Source organism: Vulpes vulpes, chromosome 7 (assembly GCF_048418805.1).
Source record: "Vulpes vulpes isolate BD-2025 chromosome 7, VulVul3, whole genome shotgun sequence".
In the NCBI taxonomy this organism is placed as follows: domain Eukaryota; kingdom Metazoa; phylum Chordata; class Mammalia; order Carnivora; family Canidae; genus Vulpes; species Vulpes vulpes.
The window spans coordinates 21,364,149-21,384,715 of NC_132786.1; the positions used below are offsets into that span (position 1 = coordinate 21,364,149).

Below are 20,567 nucleotides of genomic sequence, written 5' to 3' on the forward strand. Positions count from 1 at the left end.
GGTGGTACTTCTCCCCTCTGTTTGACAAATGTGGAAACAGAGGCAGAATTATGACATGATTTTTTATGAGAAATAGCAAAAACAGAAGCCAGATCCCTGGTGTCCTGGTTCTTAGCCAGCTTCTGTGTCCTGGCATCATCCTAATGTCGGAAAGGAGTGCTTTCAGGAAGACTGTCGAGCTGCTCTGAGTAACACGGCCTCTCTCCACTCAGCAGGTGCCAGGGCTTGAGAGGAGGAGGAGGAGGAGGCAAGAGAAGGGAGGACCGGAGGGAACATGGTCTCCGGGGTTGGTCTGCTGCTGGAGCTCATTCCTACTAGGGGACATACCTGATCAGTGGCCCTCGTGGAACTTGGGGTACAAACTAGACAAGGACCCTGGTAAATGTCCTGGGGCAAATTAATTGTGGGGACAGACTGTGGAGGTGGGATCAGGTGGGTTTTGCAGGATAGTTCGGGAAGGCCTTTCCGAGGATGTGGCTTTGGAAGGAAGACCAGCATGTAAGGGCTGGGGCTGGGCTTCTCCAGGGGAGCACCGGCACCAGGCCTGCTGGGAGACAGATGTGCCTGGGTTCGGGGACAATGAGAAGGCTGCTGTGTGGCTGGAGCCTCAGGAGCGTGAGGCTGTGGGATGGGAGCACAGGTGCGAGCACCTGTGGCAAAGGATGTGTTCTCACTAGCAGGGTCCAGGAGCCCTGGGACAGATCCTCACCAGCCTCTCTACCTCCAAACTCCGAATGCAGTGGGTCCCCTTTTCCCCTTAGAGAGGTGAGGAGAGATGCTTTTTTGCTATAACTCGGGGTGGTCCACTGCGTGGCCTGTCCTTCTTCCTTGAAGCCCACAGCAGGCCACTGATGCGGGACCAGGTGTGTTACAGGCATGTGTGTGTGTGTGTGTGTGTGTGTGTGTGTGTGTGTGTCCTTTAGCTTAAATAGAGGGTTTGAAAGCAAAACTCACATGTAATAACCACAATGGTTCCATTTTGGGGCTCCAGGAGGCCCCCCCTGACAGGGCTCATTCCCTTTCAGCTGGGAGTCAGGAACACACAGAAAAGTGGAGAAGGCAACCACTGTTGATTACAGTTAACATTATATGTACTTAATAAAAAAGAAAGAAACCTGAAGAGATATTGGGAAGAAAATACATGAAAATAGTGCCGCATGGCAAAAAATTATTATGCCCATCATTTCATGGCTGCATAATAGTCCATAGAATTGATGAATCGCGGTTTATAAAACATGCACCCTACTGTTGAATTTCTAAATTATCTCCAAGTCTCCCATTATTAAAAAACATTTTTAGTAATTACACAGCTCTGTGCATCCCTGCCCCCGACAGTATTCTCAGACTCTCAGGAGGGTTTCTTGGAAAATGCCAGTACGGAATGAAAAATTATAAATGTTCTGAAAGCCCTCGATACTTATTGCCAGAACACATGCTGTTTACATGAGAGCTGGTGGCCCAGCCCCAGGGTCTGTGCGGGTGACAGTGGCCCTGCCTGGGGAGACGTGAAGCGCAGAGTGGGGGTCTGGGCCTGGAGGGGGCGGCATTGAGAGCCCAGCCAGAGGCCCTGGAAAGCCAGGTCCTTCACCCTGAGGCTTTGCCCTGTGGAAGCGTCTGGACCAGAGTCCCGAACGCCTCTGCCTGCCCGCCAAGCGAAGGTCGCTGCATCCCCGAGACGCGTGGAAGACCAGGTGCCTGTCGCGGAGCCTCATGCCCGCCCTCCAGGGGTGTCTCCACGGAGCGAAGCCGCATCCAGCTGCACCGCATTTAGCAGGAGCCTTTACCTCTGTTGTTCAGAGTCAATCACTCAATTAGAAATTGGTGACTGGGAGCACTTCCTTGGTCTGGAGAATGATGGCTTGAGCATTTGCCTTTCACGTGGCGGTGGGGTGGACGGCATGGGGACTTGGGGGTTAATTCTTGTTCTAGAAACTGTAAAACCCATTCATGCTGACACTGGAAACGCGAACTCCGAATGCCAAGATACCATGTATGTCGATGGTCCACCACTAAAGGAAAAGTGGGATCACATCTATCAGCCCGGGGAAGCAGGGAGCTGGGAGGACTTGCCTGTGAGCTGCAGGATGGAAGGGGAGCGCTAATGCCACTGTTCCCCGACCCTGCTCGTTTGTGTTTATCACATGAGCCAAATATGTGGGGGCTACCGTTCATCTGGACAGGATATTCATAGTGGGTGCACCTGCCCTCCTCTCCCTTGTCACCTGTCCCTGCTGCACCCCACATACCTCTGCCAGCCTTACCTCCTCCTTCCCTATCTTTTTTTTTTTTTTTTTAAGATTTTATTTGTTTGTTCATGAGAGACAGAAAGAGAGGCAGAGATACAGGCAGAGGGAGAAGCAGGCTCCATGCAGGGAGCCCGATGCGGGACTTGATCCCAGGACCCAGGGGTCATGCCCTGGGCCGAAGGCAGATGCTCAACCCCTGAGCCACCCAGGTGCCCCTCCTTTTCCATCTTTATCAACAACTCCCTGTTGCCTCAAGAAAGCAGGGGTGTTGATTCTCCATCTCCCCTCGGGCTGCTCCTGTCTCGCCCACAAGCCTACTTCTTGTCAGGGCATCGTTTACCACTTGTTACAGCCTGAATGTGTCTCCCCCAGCCTGATGGCACTTGGCCTTTGAGAGACAATTAGTTTAGATGAGACTCCGTGTTGGGATTGGGGCCTTCATGTGCAGAGGAAGAGGAGAAAATGGTTCTTTCTTTCTGTCTCTGTCTCCCTTGCTCTGGTCCCTCTCCCCCCCCACCATCTCTCTCTGTCTTTCCCCCCTTCTCTCTCCCTGCTGGTTCCATGGGAGGAAACTGTTTACAAGCCAGGAAGCCAGCTCTCAGTGGACACTGAATTTGCTGGCACCTTGATCTTGACCTTCCAGCCTCCAGAACCTCGAGCCAATAGATGCCTGTGGCTTCTGTTGTAGAGCCGAGCAGACCGAGACAGCGCATGACCACCAGGCCACCTGGTGACACACGCCTGGACATCTGACCCACTGAATATATACCACAGCATTTAGGGTTGTGTTGTTCAAACCACAGGACAGGGGTCCTCAAGGCTGCCTTTCTCTGCACACCTGAGGGATAAGATTGCTTCCTAGAAGTGCCAGCACTTTCTTACAGCAGCAATTCTCAGGAAACTGAAAGCCTTGAAAGGGACTTACCAGAATCAGGAAATTCTGCACGGACCCCTTCCTCCTTTGAGAATTTCCATTCAGTGTTTTCTAGGAACAGCATCTGCATTCAGAGTAGATGCTGCATGTTTGGCAGCACTGGAAAGTGGTTAAGTGGCTTCTTTTGTCTCGGATACAGGACACCTTATAATTTGTCTTTGCAAGGGAGAAATATTCATAATACAGTGAAATAGTACTATTTGTAATTTTTAAAAAAGATTTATTTTATTGGAGAGAGCGAGAGAGGCAGAACGAGAGAGAGCATGAGCAGGGAGGAGAGGGAGAAGTAGGTTCCCCATGGAGCAGGGAGCCTGACGTGGGGCTCGATCCCAGGACCTCCGGATCATGACCTGAGCCAAAGGCAGGCACTTAACCAGCTGAGCCACCCAGGCACCCCGTTATTTGTAATTTTTATTTGTTGATCAATAACTGGATTGTGCTGCCTTTTTCTAGCAGGATTTAAAATCTGACGCTTCAAAGATGTTCACCAGGCTCCTATGAAGCCTCAGTGACCAGGCAGCTTGCTCTGCCCACCCAACATCCCGGCCAGGGCCAGGGTCCCCTCAGGGCTGATACACTGACTCACATTGTGCTGGGGTCACCCTGTGTCACCCCAGGCTTCTGTCCCCCGTCCACTGGAATTTCTCATTCTTAAAAGTCATTTTTTATTGTGTGGTAGAGTTTATCAACTTTCATGTATGATTTGATGAAGCTTGACAAGCATGTCTGCTGCTGTCACTGGCCCCACAAGCATCACATAGAACATTCTTATACTCCAGAAATGTCCTTTATTACGCAGTCAGCTCCCTCTGCTGACCACCAGGTGGGTTCCTGGCAGCCCCTGCTTTTCTTTTTGTCACCACAGTTGAAACATTATCTAGCATGTTCTAATGGTGAAATTGTATCTACCGTTAATTCCTTTTCCTCACAGAATAGTGTTCCATTTTGTGATGACGCAACCCACTCTTTGTTCATTCATCAGTTCACGAATGCTGGAGCATTGTCAAGATTTGCCCATAACGAACAAAGGTAAGAGGAGTATTGGCATACGAGTCTTTACGTAGTGATGGGTTTTCATTTCCCCTGTGTAACACCCTGGAGTGTGGTCAGTGGACCAGCAGCAAGTGTGTGTTTGACGTTATATGAAGTTGCCGGGTGGTTTTCCGTAGGATGCTGTATAATTCTGTGATCTCATCAACAGTGTGCAAGGGTTTCATTTACTCTGCACCCATGTTTTCTTGACTTACCTTGGGTAGGTTGGCCATGCAGCAAATTAGCCTCTTTTACCTAAGTTTTTGAGTTTATCAACTTTTATAATATTCCTTTGTAACCTTTTTAAAGGATGTAGGGTGTAGGGGCACCTGGGTGGCTCCATCAGTTAAGCATCTGACTCTTGGTTTTAGCTCAGGTCATGACCTCAGTATCCACAACTCAGCATGGAGTCTGCGTCTCCTTCTCTCTCTCATAAATAATTTAAAAATAAATGAAAAAAAATTTTTTAAAAATCTTGAGACAAAAAGAATGTGGGATGTATAGTGAGAACTTCTCCTTTATTCCTGAACAATTCAGCAGATTTTTTTTCTCCTTGCTTTTTCCTGAATGGTCTGACCAACCAGAGTTTTACCAAATTCGTATTTCTGTTGTAAAAAATTAGCTTTTGGTTTCACTGATTTTCTCTATTGTTTTTCCTGTTTTTTTCTTTGATGTTCATTTTCATGGTTATTATTTCCTTCCTTTTGTTTATTTTGGATTTATTTTGTCTTCTTTCAGTTTCTTGATGTAGAATCAGTGATTCGAGATCATTTCTACTTTTCTAATAAAAGCATTTAGTGCCATAAGTTAACACTTTTATCAGTATTCTACACACTTTTATACGTTGGTTTCATTTCATTCACTTTAAACTATTTTCTATTTTAATGTGTGATTTCTTTCTTTCTTTTTTTTTTAAGATTTTATTTATTCATGAGAGACACACAGAAAGAGAGGGAGAGAGAGAGGCAGAGACATAGGCAGAGGGTGGCCAATGTGGGGACTCAATCCAGGGACTCCAGGATCACACTCTGAGCCAAAGGCAGATGCTTAACCACTGAGCCACCCAGGCGTCTCAAATGTGTGATTTATTTTTTGACCTATGCGTTATATAGAAATGTGTTATTTAACTCTTCAGTGCTTGAGAATTTTCCAGGGATCTGTAACTGATATAGAGATTACTTCTGTTATTGGATAACGTGATCTTTATGATTTTAATCTTCCTAAACAGGGGTCAGTAAACCTTTTCTGTAGAAGACCAGATGTAAGGCTTTATGGGTCCCTATATATCCCCCATGGCTACTTCACAACTCTGCCACCATCGATCATACATAAACAAGTATGTCTGGGTTCTAGCAAACTTCTATCTACAGAAAAGAGGCCTTGGACTTGATTTGGCCAGTAGCTTGCACACTGCTGCCCTTAAGTGTATTAATATAGTCTCTCTTCATAAAGGTTTGATTGCACTTGGGAACTAATGCTTAGTCTGCTGTCACTGGGTGGGGGGGTTCCCTGAGTGCCCATGGGTCACCTTGGGGACAGTGTAATTCAAGCCCTCTCTACCCTTCCTGGTTGTTTTCTCTGGCTGTGATTATAATTGTGGGCATATCCATTTTTGTCTTTTTGTTGTTCTACCCATATTTGCATAATATGTTTTAAATCTGTTAGTAAGTTCATATTAGATGTCTACACATTTAGGATTTTTAGAAAGTGGATTAACCCCATTATCCTGAAATGTCCTCTGTCTTCCCAGTACATGTTCCTTGTCCTGAAATCTATTTTGTCTGACATTATTATAGCCTTTCCAGCTCTCTTTTGATTAGTCTGATGATATTTATTTTTAATATACATACGATATATCTTAAATATAGCTACAGTGTAAAGTGTGTTTCTTCTAGCCAGTGTCAGTGTTACTTTTACTTTTGAAACCCAGGCTAATTACATTTGGCTTTCTTTAGAGGGTTTACTCGTGCACCTGTAATGTAATCCCCGGTGTGGCTGGGTTTCAGCATGCCATCTTGCTGTTTCTCTGCTGCCTATCCTGTCTGCTCCTTCATCCTTTTGCTCCTTTAGCTGCCTTCTCTTTGATTACTTGAGCATTTTTATGGATCCATTTTTATCACTGCTATCGATTTATTAGCAATATACTTTTAATTTAGTGCTGTCTCTAGGGCTTGCAGCATGTGGTTTTAACTTATCGCGGCCTGCCTTCACGTAATATGGTACCACCGCACGCACAAGATGAGGCCCTTATCATTGCACACTTACCTTTCCTCCCCTGTCCCTGGTGCTGCCGTTATTATATATTTTCTTTTAACATGTGATAGCTCTAAAACATATCCCCAAATTGTTTGAAGTCCTCCCCTCAGAGGGTGACATGTAAGCCACCTCCCTTGAGCATGGCCTGGGCTGAGTGACTTTTTTCTAGAAATGGGGATCTCAGACAGTGTGTGACTTGTGAGATGAGGCCATAAAAAGTATCGACGCCCCTGCCTTGTGTTCTCTCTTGGGTTACTCACTCTGGGAGAAGCCAGCTGCCATATGGGACGGACTCTCTCGAGCTGCCCATGTGGAGAGGATCCGAGGCCTCCTGCCGACATCCATTGAGTCCCCAGGTGACAGACAGTAGCCGTGGGAGGGTACCATCCTGGAAGGCAGATCCTCCAGCCTGTAGAGCCTCCAGATGACAGCATCCCTCCCCTCCCCCTGCCCCACCAACATCTTGATCACAACCTCGGGAGAGATCCTGAGCCAGAATCGTTCCACTAAGCCACTCCCAAACTCCTGACCCTCAACAACTGTGAGATAACTGTTTTTTTTTTTCTTAAGCCACGTGTTTAGTGTAATCATTAATGCATCAACAAATAGCTAATCTAAACTCACTTTCATTTTTGGTTTCAGCAATCAACTTTTAATAAGAGTATAACTATTATTTCATATTTAACCATGTATTGTTTATTTCAATGGCCTTATCCATTTCTGTATAGAAAAACTCCCCTTGGGCATCATATTTCCTCTACCTGAAGACGTTCCTTTGATATTTCTTATGGTAAAAGTCTGGTGGCAATGAACTCTCTTAATCTTTCCTCCTCTAAAAAGTCTTTAGTCTCTATTTTTTAAAAAAATTATATTTGGAAATAATTTTTCACTCACATAGAAGTTGCACATTTTGTAGAGAGAGTTCACATGTACTCTTTACTCTATTGCCCGGGTGACATCTTACAGAACCACAGCATGGTTATCAAAACTGGAAAAGCAATGTTTTAATAATACTCTTAACTAAACTCAAGATTTTATGTAGATTTAACCAGTTTTTACATGCATTCGGGGAGGAGGGATGCACATAATTCTCTGAAAATTTGTCACATTTTTAGATCAGTGTCACCACCACCATCAGGGCTCTTTCTAGTTCTCCCCGGCTATGAGCTGGAAAATGCTCCAGGCTGTCACCCAGGATAACTGTCAGGCTCATATTTTTTCCCCTTCTCTCAGAAATCATATTCCTGTGCTGTCAATGTTCAGTCTCTGGAAATTGTTATTTCATATATGTTTGTCCAGTTTTCTAGTGAATTTTAGTGGGGAGATAAATTAGGTGCCTGATGTTCATCATGGCTGGAAGCGCACGGGTACTTGCTGGGAACATTTCCTTGCTCATTGTACTTTCCCAGGCTCAGTGATGAGGTTGACCAGCTGTCACACTGTTCAGTCTCTTCAGTGGAAAGAGCACCAGCTTGAACTTTGCCCTTCTTGTTCTTCACAAGCGTCCATATTTATAAGAATATTGTCTGTTTACAGTGGCTTGGTGGTATCTCCTGATTTTCTGTGTCAATATCTGTCCCCAAATTAGAATCAACGATCATCCTTCACGAGACATCTCCCACCCTGCATTCCACTCCCTTGCTTTCTCTTTAATTCTGCTTCTTGATCAGTGGGTTATTTTTTACGAACTCTTGTCTTCAGAACTGTCAGTTTTAACGTGATATCAGCCTTGGCTGCCTTGTTACACAAACTTTCTCTATCTAATGCCATTTGTCACCAGGCACTTAACAGAAATCAAATCCTTCGAGAATGTCAGAATTGATGAGACTAAATGTTACAAATGGCAGTCATTTGGTTTTGTAGCCAACAGAAGTAAGTGCTAAAGGTTATTAATTATACAAAAATGTTTCCGGAGGTTACTTAATGTCAAGGCAAACTACCCACGGTGGTGAGACTGTTGGGCTTGAGGAGGGTCATGAAGGAAAGAGAGTCACTATGTTTCCCTCAAGTTTAGCCAAAGTTACTGATGAACAGACTAAACAGATTTTTAGAGGTGTATTTATTGTTTTTAAGTCTGAGTCTGTATGGTTCTGAGAAAGTCCTTTTTCTTCCTCTTTGCTTTGCTGTCACTCAAGGATGATAACTCAGGAATTGCCTAGGCTATAGGATTATTGTGGTAGTGAATCTTGAGGTGGCACCTTGAAAAATATTTTGAAAAAAGAAAAATGTTTTCCTACAGTAGAAGAAGGTAATCTAAATACCAGCTAAAACAATGTGAGCAAAATACCTTCACGGGAACAGCTAGATGGACTAGCATTCCACTGAATAACAGAGCTGTAGCTAAGCCGACATTAACAGACCATCACAGTCCAATCCACCCCCTGGTGAACTTGGCACCTTAAGCCATAATTAGCCTCTAAAGAGAGATGATCCTTCACTTGTACTTTCACCCAACATGATAACAGCTATCTTGTGTGTACAACCAAAAAACTCACTCTTCTCTAGAAGAAGATGCAGAGTCCTTGGGTGAAGTCCACTTTACTCCCTTGATTTTTTTTTCCTTGATTTTTTTTTTAAAGATTTTATGTATTTATTCATGAGAGACACACAGAGAGAAGCAGAGACACAGGCAGAGGGAGAAGCAGGCTCCATGCAGGAAGCCTGATGTGGGACTCAATCCCGGGACTCCAGGATCACGCCCTGAGCCGAAGGCAGACACTCAACCGCTGAGCCACCCAGGCGTCCCTCCCTTGATATCTTTTAGTATAAATACTGGGATATAAAGTTAACTGCTATTAATATATCTTATGTTAAATGATAAGAAAATACAGAGAAGAAAACAAAGAAAATATTTGGTTAAGGCATATACAAACACACTCATAACAAGGGAGCAGTTCTTATAACTATTATAGTCCTGGTGGCTACAACTGGTTACATGGCTGTAGCTGGTACAACTACCTTTTCCACTGCCCATTCCATATAGCCTTTACCCTCAGCAAGCACTTCAGTTAGTCATGGTTCTTTGTTCCAAACTTTCAGCATCTGGGCTATGAGCAGCCCCCCAACTGGTTGGTTGTAGTTTTCCATTGACTTTAATCATAGGGCATGATGTACTACATGAGGCGCGAAGTGGTATCTTATATTCCAGATATACTCTCCTATTCTTCTATTGTGTAGTATCTACCACATTTCCCCTATGTAATCAGGGTCACTGACCCCAGGCAATGCAGTAGACTTCTTCTTTGCTCATTGATTCAGAGGGATGAGGAGCCCAAGTGTCTGGGTGGCAATTTCAGCATTTAGTTCAATGGAATCATTATTTCTTTTCCCCTTGATGGGAAAAACCTTTTATTTGGATCTAAGACCTCTAGATGAGCAGAACTTAAGGTCCCAAGGATGGGAAGCAAAAATTCTGCTGGTGGACCACTACTATTGTTAATGCACAGAGCCACTCCCATTTTCAAGTCTTGATTCTAGGACACATGAATCCTGACCATGGGAGAAATAACACCGTATGTTAGACACTGATTCAGAGCATACATAGTCTTCTGGAGAACCTTGCCCCCACCCTGCAAGGTATTGCCATCTGGCTGGTGCCCTAATTGAGTCTTCAGAAGGCCATCTCATTGTTCTATCAAGCCAGCTGCTTCAGGAGGGTGGGGAACATGGTCAGACCAGTAGATGAGCATGGGCCCATTACCACACTTTAATTTTCTGTGTGGTGAGTTCCTTGACCAGAAGTAATGCTGTGTGGAATACCATGATGTGGATGAGGCATCCTGGAAGCTCAGAGATGGTAGTTTTGGCAGAAGCATTGCATGCAAGGAAGGCAAATCTGTATCTAGAGTCAGCGTCTATTCTAATAAGAACAAAATGCTGCCTTCCCCAGGATGGAAATGGTCCAGTACAATCAAACTGCCACCAGCTAGCTGGCTGATAATCCAGGGAGTGGTGCCATATTAGCGGCTCAGTGTTGGTCTCTGTCGCTGGCAGATGGGCCATGCAGTGATTATGATTACAGTATTTAATCACATCTACAAAATACTTTTACAAAAGCACCTAGATTCATGTTTGATTGAGGAACTGAGGACTGTCATCTAACTAAAGTAATACATCAAAAGACCATCACACCCTAAATCCAGATTCTTGAATATCACCTCATATCCACTAAATAAGGATTCTTTTCCATGCTTGGCCTAAAACTCTAGTTTAAAAAATGCTGCCCTGGTAGGTCTCATGCAAGCATCCTGACAGAGGTCTGTGGCAGGGGTTTGAGATCTGCAAATATAGAATGGGGAAAGAAGGACTTTTCTGGTCAAAATAAACACTGCACCCTTATTTTAACTTGTAACTATAATGGTTTTAAAATTTGTGCATGTGCATACTTGTGAGTGTATTTTATTATTGGGAACAGGACCGAACTGACCCTGTCAACACTTGGTGGTGTTCTTTGGATCTTTTGGACAGCGCTCAAGAACCTTGGGATAAAAGAAATGCAGGATGATGTGTGGGTCAGGCAGGATCCATTAAGCCCTGTAGCTTCAGAGAAATAAAGTGTGTGGTTGGCACAAGATAAGGAATGTAATACACCAGAGACAGAATGAGTGAAGCGCCCAATGCCCAGTCAACATTTCCTTCAAATGAAAATACCCAAATGCACTTGCTAGAGTGAACCAGCATGATCTCATGACTTTTTCGGGTTGTTTTCTGCTTTTTTTTCTCTTCCACTTAACTGGCCTACAGATGGTGCTGCATTGAGGAAAGATTGAGGGTTTTGAAAGCTTGTGGTTGCTTTTGAGGGTCTATCCCCAAATCTACACCTTCTGCAAGTTCAATTCCAATCTTACTTCCTCTATGAAACCCTCCTTAATAACTCCATGTTCTCCTCCTTCTCTAAATTGTTGGGTGCACAAGAAAGGGAGTATTATTTTCCTACTGCTGGCTTTGACATCTGGTCTGAAAGCACAACGTGTGATTTTAAACATATACCGTGTTTCTAATATTTGTTGAGAGGCTTATTGTCAGAAACAGGGGATGTGGAAAGTGGCTTTTGGTCTTTATGATAAATGAAATCATGAGATTGATGATGATTCATTACCTGATTGCCACCCATGTTTTATTTTATTTTATTTTTTTAATAATATGATGAGCCACTGACCTTTATTGAGTGCCTACTATTTTTTTTTAAAGATTTGTTTATTTATGATAGACATAGGGAGAGAGAGAGAGGCAGAGACACAGGAGGAGGAAGAAGCAGGCTCCATTCAGGGAGCCCGACGTGGGACTCGATCCTGGGACTTCAGGATCGCGCCCTGGGCCAAACCGCTGAGCCACCCAGGGATCCCCGCCACCCATATTTTAATGAGGACCATTCAAGAAGTCTATTCTTAGTGGTGTAGGCATTGACTCCAAATTGGAACCACAGACGTGAGTTTGAGATTTGGGTGTGCAAAGTGAGTGTTCATCTGTGTTCTGGGAATACAGTAGAATAACTTCACATGAAGAACCCTCACTGCCTGGTAGTACTGGTCACAAGTTATCAGACATTTGCTAAAAAATACAGGGAGTGGGGCAATCCAATACATGTATTACTGACTACCAAGCTGTGGATGGAGTGAGAAACCCGAATGTGGTTCTACATAAATAAATACATGGAAAAAATTCAGGAATATGTAATGAAGTCACATTTTTTGTATTATCAAGTGGATAGCTCTAGAAATACAGCTATCTTTCTGACACATGGCATGTATATACATATGTGTGTGTGTGTGTGTGTGTACGTATTTGCACGGTTGGACACCACTTCTAGGAAAATACAGACCTGACCCTTTAGCTTCTGATGTTCTACAGAGGCTCGCTAGGATTAACCCCAAAAGTTACAGGCAAGGAGTTATTACATCTTCTGCTCCTTCCATCACTAGAGAAAAGGCAATATTTGTTGAATTGAAATGTGCTAGGCCAATTAATTTGACAGGTAACTGGAAAAGCTATTAGCTTTGAGTAGAGTCCAGAGTAAGGGCAAGTCCTCCAGTTAGCCCTGGCTTTAGCAAGAAGCTCTGCCTTTGTATTAAGACAGCAGATCCAATGGCACCTAAAACACCTGAAATGTTTGGAGTGCTATACAGAGCCTGCGGTGAGTGTCCGAGCACATGGAAGACATCTGTACCCTCTCCAGACAATGATATCCTTTTTTGGAGGAATGGCTTCCAGCTTGCCACCAGGATGACTGTGGACACCAGGTGACCTGACCTACTCTTCAAGAACCAGTAATGGGATGTAGCCTGGGCTTGTCCAATGGCTCTCTGTCCCCCAATGGAAATGACATTTGTGGGATGTATGGCGGCAGGATCTGGAGGTGGGAGCAGTTTGCAAGAATACCTGTCTAATAAACAGAGTGCCTGGTCCTGGTTCGCTGCTACTCCCACCCAGCAAACACCTACACCCTGGGAGAAGGTCATGTGGAAGGCTTTGCATGACACACTGGCATCAGATGCTTTGGCATTGTAGCTCTCTGAAAGGCTGACAAGAAGGGGAACATGGCCTCTCCCATCATTCAGGGGCCTAACATCTTATACTTATTATCAAATCCCAAATTGTTCAGTTTTTATCAAGGGATTTTCTTTACAGCAAAAGAAGTGACAATGAGCAGATGCTCACAGGATCCCATGATCTTGTGAAATGGTCTGTCATCCAGAAGCTGTTCACCTAAGAGTAATCGATTGGCTATTAAAAATTTAGATATGATGCCAAGGAGATTTTACCTTGTAAGTTCAGTACGTCCTTCAGAAGATCATATAAACCCAGAGACAGTGAGACAGGGAATCATAGGTAGTAATATTTTTTGGTCACAGCCAGAATATACTGGTCTAGGAATCGAGTGATGCACATTAGGGTAGATCCTGACAGTTATATCTGAGGACCTTTGGCAGTGAGTTTTTATTTCCTCCTCCACTAACTAGGGACTTTGCTGAATTAAAGATTTTAGAAACTAAAAGAGAGAGTAATGGTTTCTTTTATTTGGAGGCTGAGACTAATACATGGCAATTTGAGAACCTTTTGCTACTGGGTGGACAGAGCACAAGGGAGATTTAATTCCAATTATGAAGGGAATGGGGGGATGCCAGGAAGTAATGGAGGCAGAGAAGAGTAGGGCTGAGCCTCACCCTTCTGGGAAATGACTCTAAATCTTGATCAGCAGTGGCAATGACAGTGACATTTGTAGAGTTTGAAGGGAAAGCACTGGCATTTTCTCTTTCATTTTCCCTGGGGCCCAGAATTTCTTACCACTTCTACAGCGGAGCAGGGGCATGCATACAGAGCTCAAATGAAGACCGTGAAGATGTCTTCCATTCTAGCGTGGGTCATGGGTAGACACAGGCCTCACCGTCTGTGCATCGGTGCCTCCAATGCTGTTCACACTGGCTGATGGTTTCTCATATCCATAGTGTGAGAGTGCACTATGACTTCTGAACTTACTGGATAATCATGCCATATAAAATAGTCAGAACCTCGCTTGTATTTTGACAAAAGGATCTCCAGATCCCATTCTCCCACTGGCCGGTAGATCTGTTTTAGTTCATCACCAGAAACAACAGTGGGCAGAGTGAGAAGCTCACTGTGACATCTGCTAAGATCAAGGCTGTCTAACAGTTTGACCTTTCTGACTCTTTTTTGGAGGGTAAGGTACCAGGCAGTGTGTGAAGTGCTGGGGACCAGAACATCAGCTCCCTCTCACCACTCCATTAGTGAGGGCCCACACTTGCACGGCTACCTTACAGTCTGGGTGTGCTTCCAAAGCGGTGTGTGTTTCCATACATTTTGAGATATTTTAGTGCACATGGGTAGTTTGATCCTGACTTACAACTTTTCTTTTCTGTCTCTGCTGAGAGCAGTGAGATATGCATTAGCGAACCAGGGAATGGTGGTCACCTGGAATGTGGGTTTTAGAATAAGAAAGACTCATGTTCAAAAGCAGCTCTTTGATTTCCTGACCATGGGAGAGCTTTGGCTCCCTCATTTGTAAATGTGGCAAATGCTGTTTGCATCCTGAGACTGCTAGAAGGATTGATGGAGAACTTGTATCCAAATACCTCGCTGTAGTAGGCCATCAATAATTCTTCACTTCCCATCCCAAGATTTTTATGTCTTTTGCTGAACCGTGATAAATCTACCTAGGCTGAAGAATTCTAAATAGTTAGGAAGTGTTTCTATAAAGGAGGTGGAAGAGAAAAGAGTCTCTGTTTAAAGGTTTAATAACTTGTGTGGCTGTTCTTACATCCTTCCTGTGGTAGAGAAGAGGGTTGGTCTTATCATTCCCTTCCAATTGCCCTTCAAGCTACACTGCATTCATGAAGGCAGCTTGGGTGATGAACGCCTGGATCTGACCACACTGACGCCGCTGCATACAAGAAATCAGTAAGATGTTAATAAAGCAATGATGGGGTCTTTGGCCGATGTGGTGCTCCATCTCAGGAAGAAGAGTCAAAATGCCATTACGTCATCACATTTTCCCAGAAAAGGGACTCAGACAAATGTGAGATCATGATGTTCCAAGGAACGGAAGGAGATTGTCTTCCCTCCAGAGACTCCCGCAGCCGGTTAAGGGAGGGAGGTGACAGTGCCCCTGCTCTGTTGTTTAGGCCCTGGTACACACTTGGACTCTTCCTCGTTCAAACTTGGCAGCTTGTGGCTCAGTCAGGAGATCAGTCATGATCTATGACCTTGGCTTCAATTCAGGGGCCAAAGAGGTGGTTGCACCCCTTGTTTCCATATCAGGGCCAAGCCGTGTTCTCCCAATGACTTTGCAGTCAGTCTAGCTACTATCGTCTTTCCCATTTGGCTCAGTTGTTTGTTTCTATTTTAGCAGCCAGAGCTCTGGCGGGGAAACAGGCAGGGGTGGTCAATGGGAGGATTCGGCATCCAAATCCAATGTTACCTCCAGTATCCTGGAATATTAAAGCTGGAAGGAATTGAGAGTCATTCCATCATATTGATGATAAAAACTGAGATCAGCTAGATGAATTCAATTACCCAAGGTCACACAGCACAGCCATGCGGGAGATGTGAGTAAAGCTCAGGATGTTCCCTGGCTTTTCTGCAGATCATGCTGCCCCAGCCCCGGAGCATATGTCAGTGCTCTGCTCTTTCCTTGGATTAAAAAAACAAGTAGATTTTCCAACACTTTGTCTTGTTTGCCAGTGGTAAGCATCCTGATCACCGTCCTTTGATTATGCTCCCATTTGCTAATGCTCCTTAATTTTGTGGCCTCACAGAGAGGCACTGCCTCAGATGCACTGTTAGCTAATGAGAGGAGCCCAGGATGATCCCTCTTCAATCCGGATGATACATACTTCTACTGATACCATCTTTTTTTTTTTAATTTTTTTTAAAATTTTTATTTATTTATGATAGTCACAGAGAGAGGGAGAGAGAGGCAGAGACATAGGCAGAGGGAGAAGCAGGCTCCATGCACCGGGAGCCCGATGTGGGATTCGATCCCGGGTCTCCAGGATCGCGCCCTGGGCCAAAGGCAAGCGCCGAACCACTGCGCCACCCAGGGATCCCCTACTGATACCATCTTTGGACAGATTAGATTTTGTGGTTGTTGATTAGCGTTGAGCTAAATGTCAGCCGAATCCCACGGGTCTCTTTGTGCCCTTATAATTCTAGAGATGCCGTGCATTTTTCAACTTGAACGTTGATTCTTTTTTTTTTTTTTTGAACGTTGATTCTTAAAGTGATAACTTCTTATCTTGATGCTAATAATAATGGAACAATAACAAAACTAACAATTATCCTTTACTATGTTCCAGGCACTTTAAGCATCATGTTTTACATGTGTTAACTCACTTAATCTTCACAATAATTTTTTGGGTTGACAACTGGTATTTTGACTTATATACACATGAGGAACAGGCCAGGCAAGCTAAATGTGCGTTCAAGGTTACACAATCTGGAAGGAACAATATCAGGATTCAGACCTAGGCGGTTTGACTACAGAGACCACAGCGCTTGAATGTTGCTTATTGAGAACTCATTTTATGTCTTGCTTTTTTTGCCCTGCAGGCTCTAAGCAATGGTGGATTTACCGACATTTTATAAATTAGGTGAGAATTGAACAACTGAGCCAGAACCCTGAAATGACCCAATGTAGGCTTACAATAGCTGGTAATACAGAATTGAGGGTAGTGGATTCCAAGTCTGTTTTCTCAATCAGCTGCAAGGACAAGAAGTTAGGACCCTCTGGCTCATTTGAAGACAGGCAGAAGGAAAGAAAACGGGTGGAGGGTTGTCAAAGCAGGGTACCTCCTTCCTACCCCATGGAGGGAGTCGGGAGAGAGTGCCCCTCTGCCTGGGGTGGGCAGTGGAACAGGAAGGAGGAAAGTGTAAGGGAGCATGTGCCCCAGTTTTGAATGCAATGACATCACCTGTTTTAAAAGTATGGTCCAAAAAATGTCAAGTGCTGGCCAATCACACTGGCCACTCTTTCTTCCTTAGGGAGGCATGAGGGAATGAATGGAGAGAAGGCAGGACAGTGGGAAGAGCATGGAATCTTCCTTTCTCAGAAGCTCCTTGTATAGCATGAATAGCAGAAATACAGCAGAGCTGGGCTCCCACAGCCTCCAGCAGAAACCGGAGACGAGACTCTAAGGCAGTGTGTTTGTGTGGCCTCTCCTAGGGAGCCTGGACTGTCTCCTAGACTCCAGCCTTACTCCTCCTAGGTCTGTGGAGGGGGCCTTAGGATTAGAAGTACCTGTCAAGAGTCCATACATCAGGGTGGAGGTCAGTACCGATGCAGAGTCCAGGAGCTTGTCACCCCCTCACGGCTGGGCAAGGCTCCTGTTTGACTCCCTCTCAGCATGAAGCACCCCCACCCACCCAAGGGGTCTGGAATCAATGCAGCCAGTTTCCTGACTGAACATCTTAAACACTTCCACTCTCTTCTTCTTCTGTGGTTGTGGTCTCCATGGAGCTATCTAGTGAATGCCTGTTTCCATTGTCATAAAACCATAATTTATAATCCATTGGGGTCTCCACCAAATTAGGTATTCCTGTGATTATTACTGGAATTGGTCACCCTTGAAATGATTTGGAGAAAGTAGCCAGTGGTTAGAAAGCATGTTTCCTATTTATAATTTGAATAGCTTATTTGTCTTCCCCTAATTACCACCGGAACTCTCAGTTCTTGGACTCCAGGAAATATCTGGTTCACAGGGTTAAATAACAAAATTTTTAAGGGCCTTTATTAGCTTTCCATTCTCCTTTTTTAAAAAAAAATTTGACAGGGCATAAAATGAACTTGCTAATTGGTTTTCTCTTCCTGACTTGCATTATCTTATTGCTTTAATTTGTCTCCAGTGAGACCAACCAGATGTGTCAAGCTCACAATGCTTCTAGAGACCTAATATGCAAAAAACCTTTAAGACGATATGCAGTCCAGGGGTGCCTGGGTGGCTCAGTCAGTTAAGCAACTGGCTCTTGGTTTCAGCTCAGGTCATGATCTCAGGGTCATGAGTTTGAGCCCCAAGTCATGCTCTGCACTGAGCAGGGAGTCTGCTTAAAATCCTTTCTTTCTCTGTCTACCCACCCCTCTCCCCACCCCGCACTCTCCATCACTCAAAAAGCAAAACAACACCAACAAAAGACAATATGCAGTGCAGATGGAGCTTTAGCCAGGTGGGTGGCCTCTCTCACCTCATGTGCCCAAGGACAAGGTGGGAGTATATTATGTCTAGATTCCCTCCACCTGTAGCCTCTAAGAGCAGACTTTCTCAGACTTGCTTGGAACATTTGTTTACAAAATGACCTAGATAGGGAAGAGATTTCTCTGTATTATTGCATTTAACAAGTGCTACCAGGTGGCTCTTATTGGGGAAATTTTGGAAACCTTGGCCCAGGAAGATGATTCTAGGTTCGGTGATTCTTTTGACACTAGAGTTCAAGAACTACTGCCCTAGAAGAAAGTGGTAATGACTAGAAATCTATAGATAAATCAATATTAGACCAAATCTACTATAATAAGGTGTTACACCACCAAACACAAACTTTTTTTCTACCTGGAAGCATAAAGTGTTAGCTATTTATAGCTGGAAAACTTCCTGTTAGGTCATGTAGTCCATTCTCAATAATATAGAAACTCTTTTCAAGGCAAAAAGCCCTCACCATTTCCTCTCCCCAAAGTAAAAGGGCCTTTCGTCTCTAGTCAGGAAAATCTGAGCTAGCTTAATGATCCCTAAACCATCAGACCATCTGAAGTATTTTATATAAGATGTAGATGCTGGGACCTCATCAAATACCTACCGAATCATGATGTTCATGGATGGGGCCTGGGACTCTGGTTTTAACACAGAAGAATGAGATAATCACTCAAATTCAGGAACCACTGATCTCTTCTACTCTTGTTCAACAGATGACTGAACTCAGCAATAGAGTTGAAGTGACTCACCAAATCAAATTTGTGGGAGGCCTTCAGCTTATCAGCTGAAGTCTGCTTTATGTGAATCACGTATCAATACTCTTATCTCTCAAAAAGCCTGCTGGGGTGGTCCCATCACCCTGAGTATGAGAAGAAATTTGGAGGTTAGAGAAACTTACTTAGCAATGACTCAAATCATTTGTCAACACTGCCATCCATCCCTTCTCCCCACGGTCAATCAAGATCAGCTCCCAGTCAATGGATTGTTATCTCTGACCACAAGCAAAAGGCAAGGATCGAGGGTGGGGAGGACGGAGGATGAGACTGGCTTAGTGGGTTGATAATAAAGGCCTCAGGACAAGTCAACATGAAAATGCAGCATGGGCAGCTCATAAACCACTAAAACCTAGCTTTGCCCTTCTTTTCTTTTCTTCCAATTGGAGTACTTGCTTCCAGAATGATTCCAACAATTCTCATCTCCCGGTATCCATCCCCCACCTCCCATAATTGAATAGGGATGACCTGTAACCAAGAGGGAATTATAGAAGTGATGGGCTGGTTATCCAAGTCTGGGTCATAGAAGGCATCGTGGTCTTTTTTTTGTGAACTCTCCTGGATCACTGCTTTGGAGAGAACCAGCCACAACCTTGTGAGGACAGGTAAGTCGTTCTGTGGAGAGGTCCACATGGTGAGGAATGGGCCTCCCACCAACAGGCAGCACTGTCTTGCGAGGGATGTGAGGGAGCTGTCCTAGAACAGCCTTCACATGATTCACCTGACAGCAACTCTTGATGATCCTTGTGCCACAAACACCTGCTGAACTGGGGGATGGTAAATGTCTATTGCTTTAAGCCTGAGCTTTGGGGTAGTTTGTTATGCAGTGATAGATAATTTACATGAATCTATTGAGTGCTTATCTTGTGGTTATAAGATGGTCATCACATTTGCTAAGAGATCATCGTGACTCTGTTGTGTTGAAGACCCAGGAGATGCCCCATCGATGAGGCACAGGCTGGAAAGTCAAGGTGACGGAGGTATGCTACCAGCGGGGAGGAGACATTCCATCCATGGCATTTCATATCATCTTTGATGTGATTGCAAATAGTGCACAAAATATCTAGTTTAAAGGCAGAGCATGAGTGAGAGCAAGAGAGAGAATGTCCCAGGGAGGGGAGAAGGTTTAAATTAATTTTCTTTCTTTCTTTGGTTGAAGTCACAAAACTCTCCCTTTCATGCATCACACGGGCCCCTGCTATTCTATAGGGTAGTACAGGGAACACTGTGCTATCTGAAAAGAATAGAAAAGGACATTTTTTATCCCAGTGGCAGAGAGACAAGACACCAGACAGGCAAACACCTTGCTGACAAAGAACAGAGTTCTGACTGTCATAGCCCAGAGCCCACTTCTTTCAACCAGTTACCCCCCAAAGTGACTTCCATATTGTTTGCCATGTTTTGGTAAAATTTTTTTATTACACTAATAGTAATTACTATTCTTTTTATAATTTCTATTATTAGTCCTGCTGTAACAAGTTATCAGAGATTTGATGGCTTAAACAAGCACAGGTTTATTATCTTACAGTTGCACAGCCCAGTGTCCCATGTAGATGTCAGCAGCACTGGTTCTTCCTGGCGGTCCCATGGTGGGATCGCTTTCCTTGCCCTCTCCAGCTTCTAGAGGCAC

General features: G+C 44.3%; 1 long non-coding RNA gene across 1 annotated transcript in view; it reads left to right on the forward strand.

Moving 5' to 3' along the window:
• The window catches only part of LOC112916283 (uncharacterized), a 258,546-nt gene that overhangs the window by 224,087 nt on the left and 13,892 nt on the right, over positions 1 to 20,567 (forward strand). Inside the window, exon 2 of the long non-coding RNA XR_012002530.1 lies at positions 4,112 to 4,209. This is a non-coding gene — a long non-coding RNA (uncharacterized lncRNA). The remainder of the gene's footprint in view (positions 1 to 4,111; positions 4,210 to 20,567) is intronic.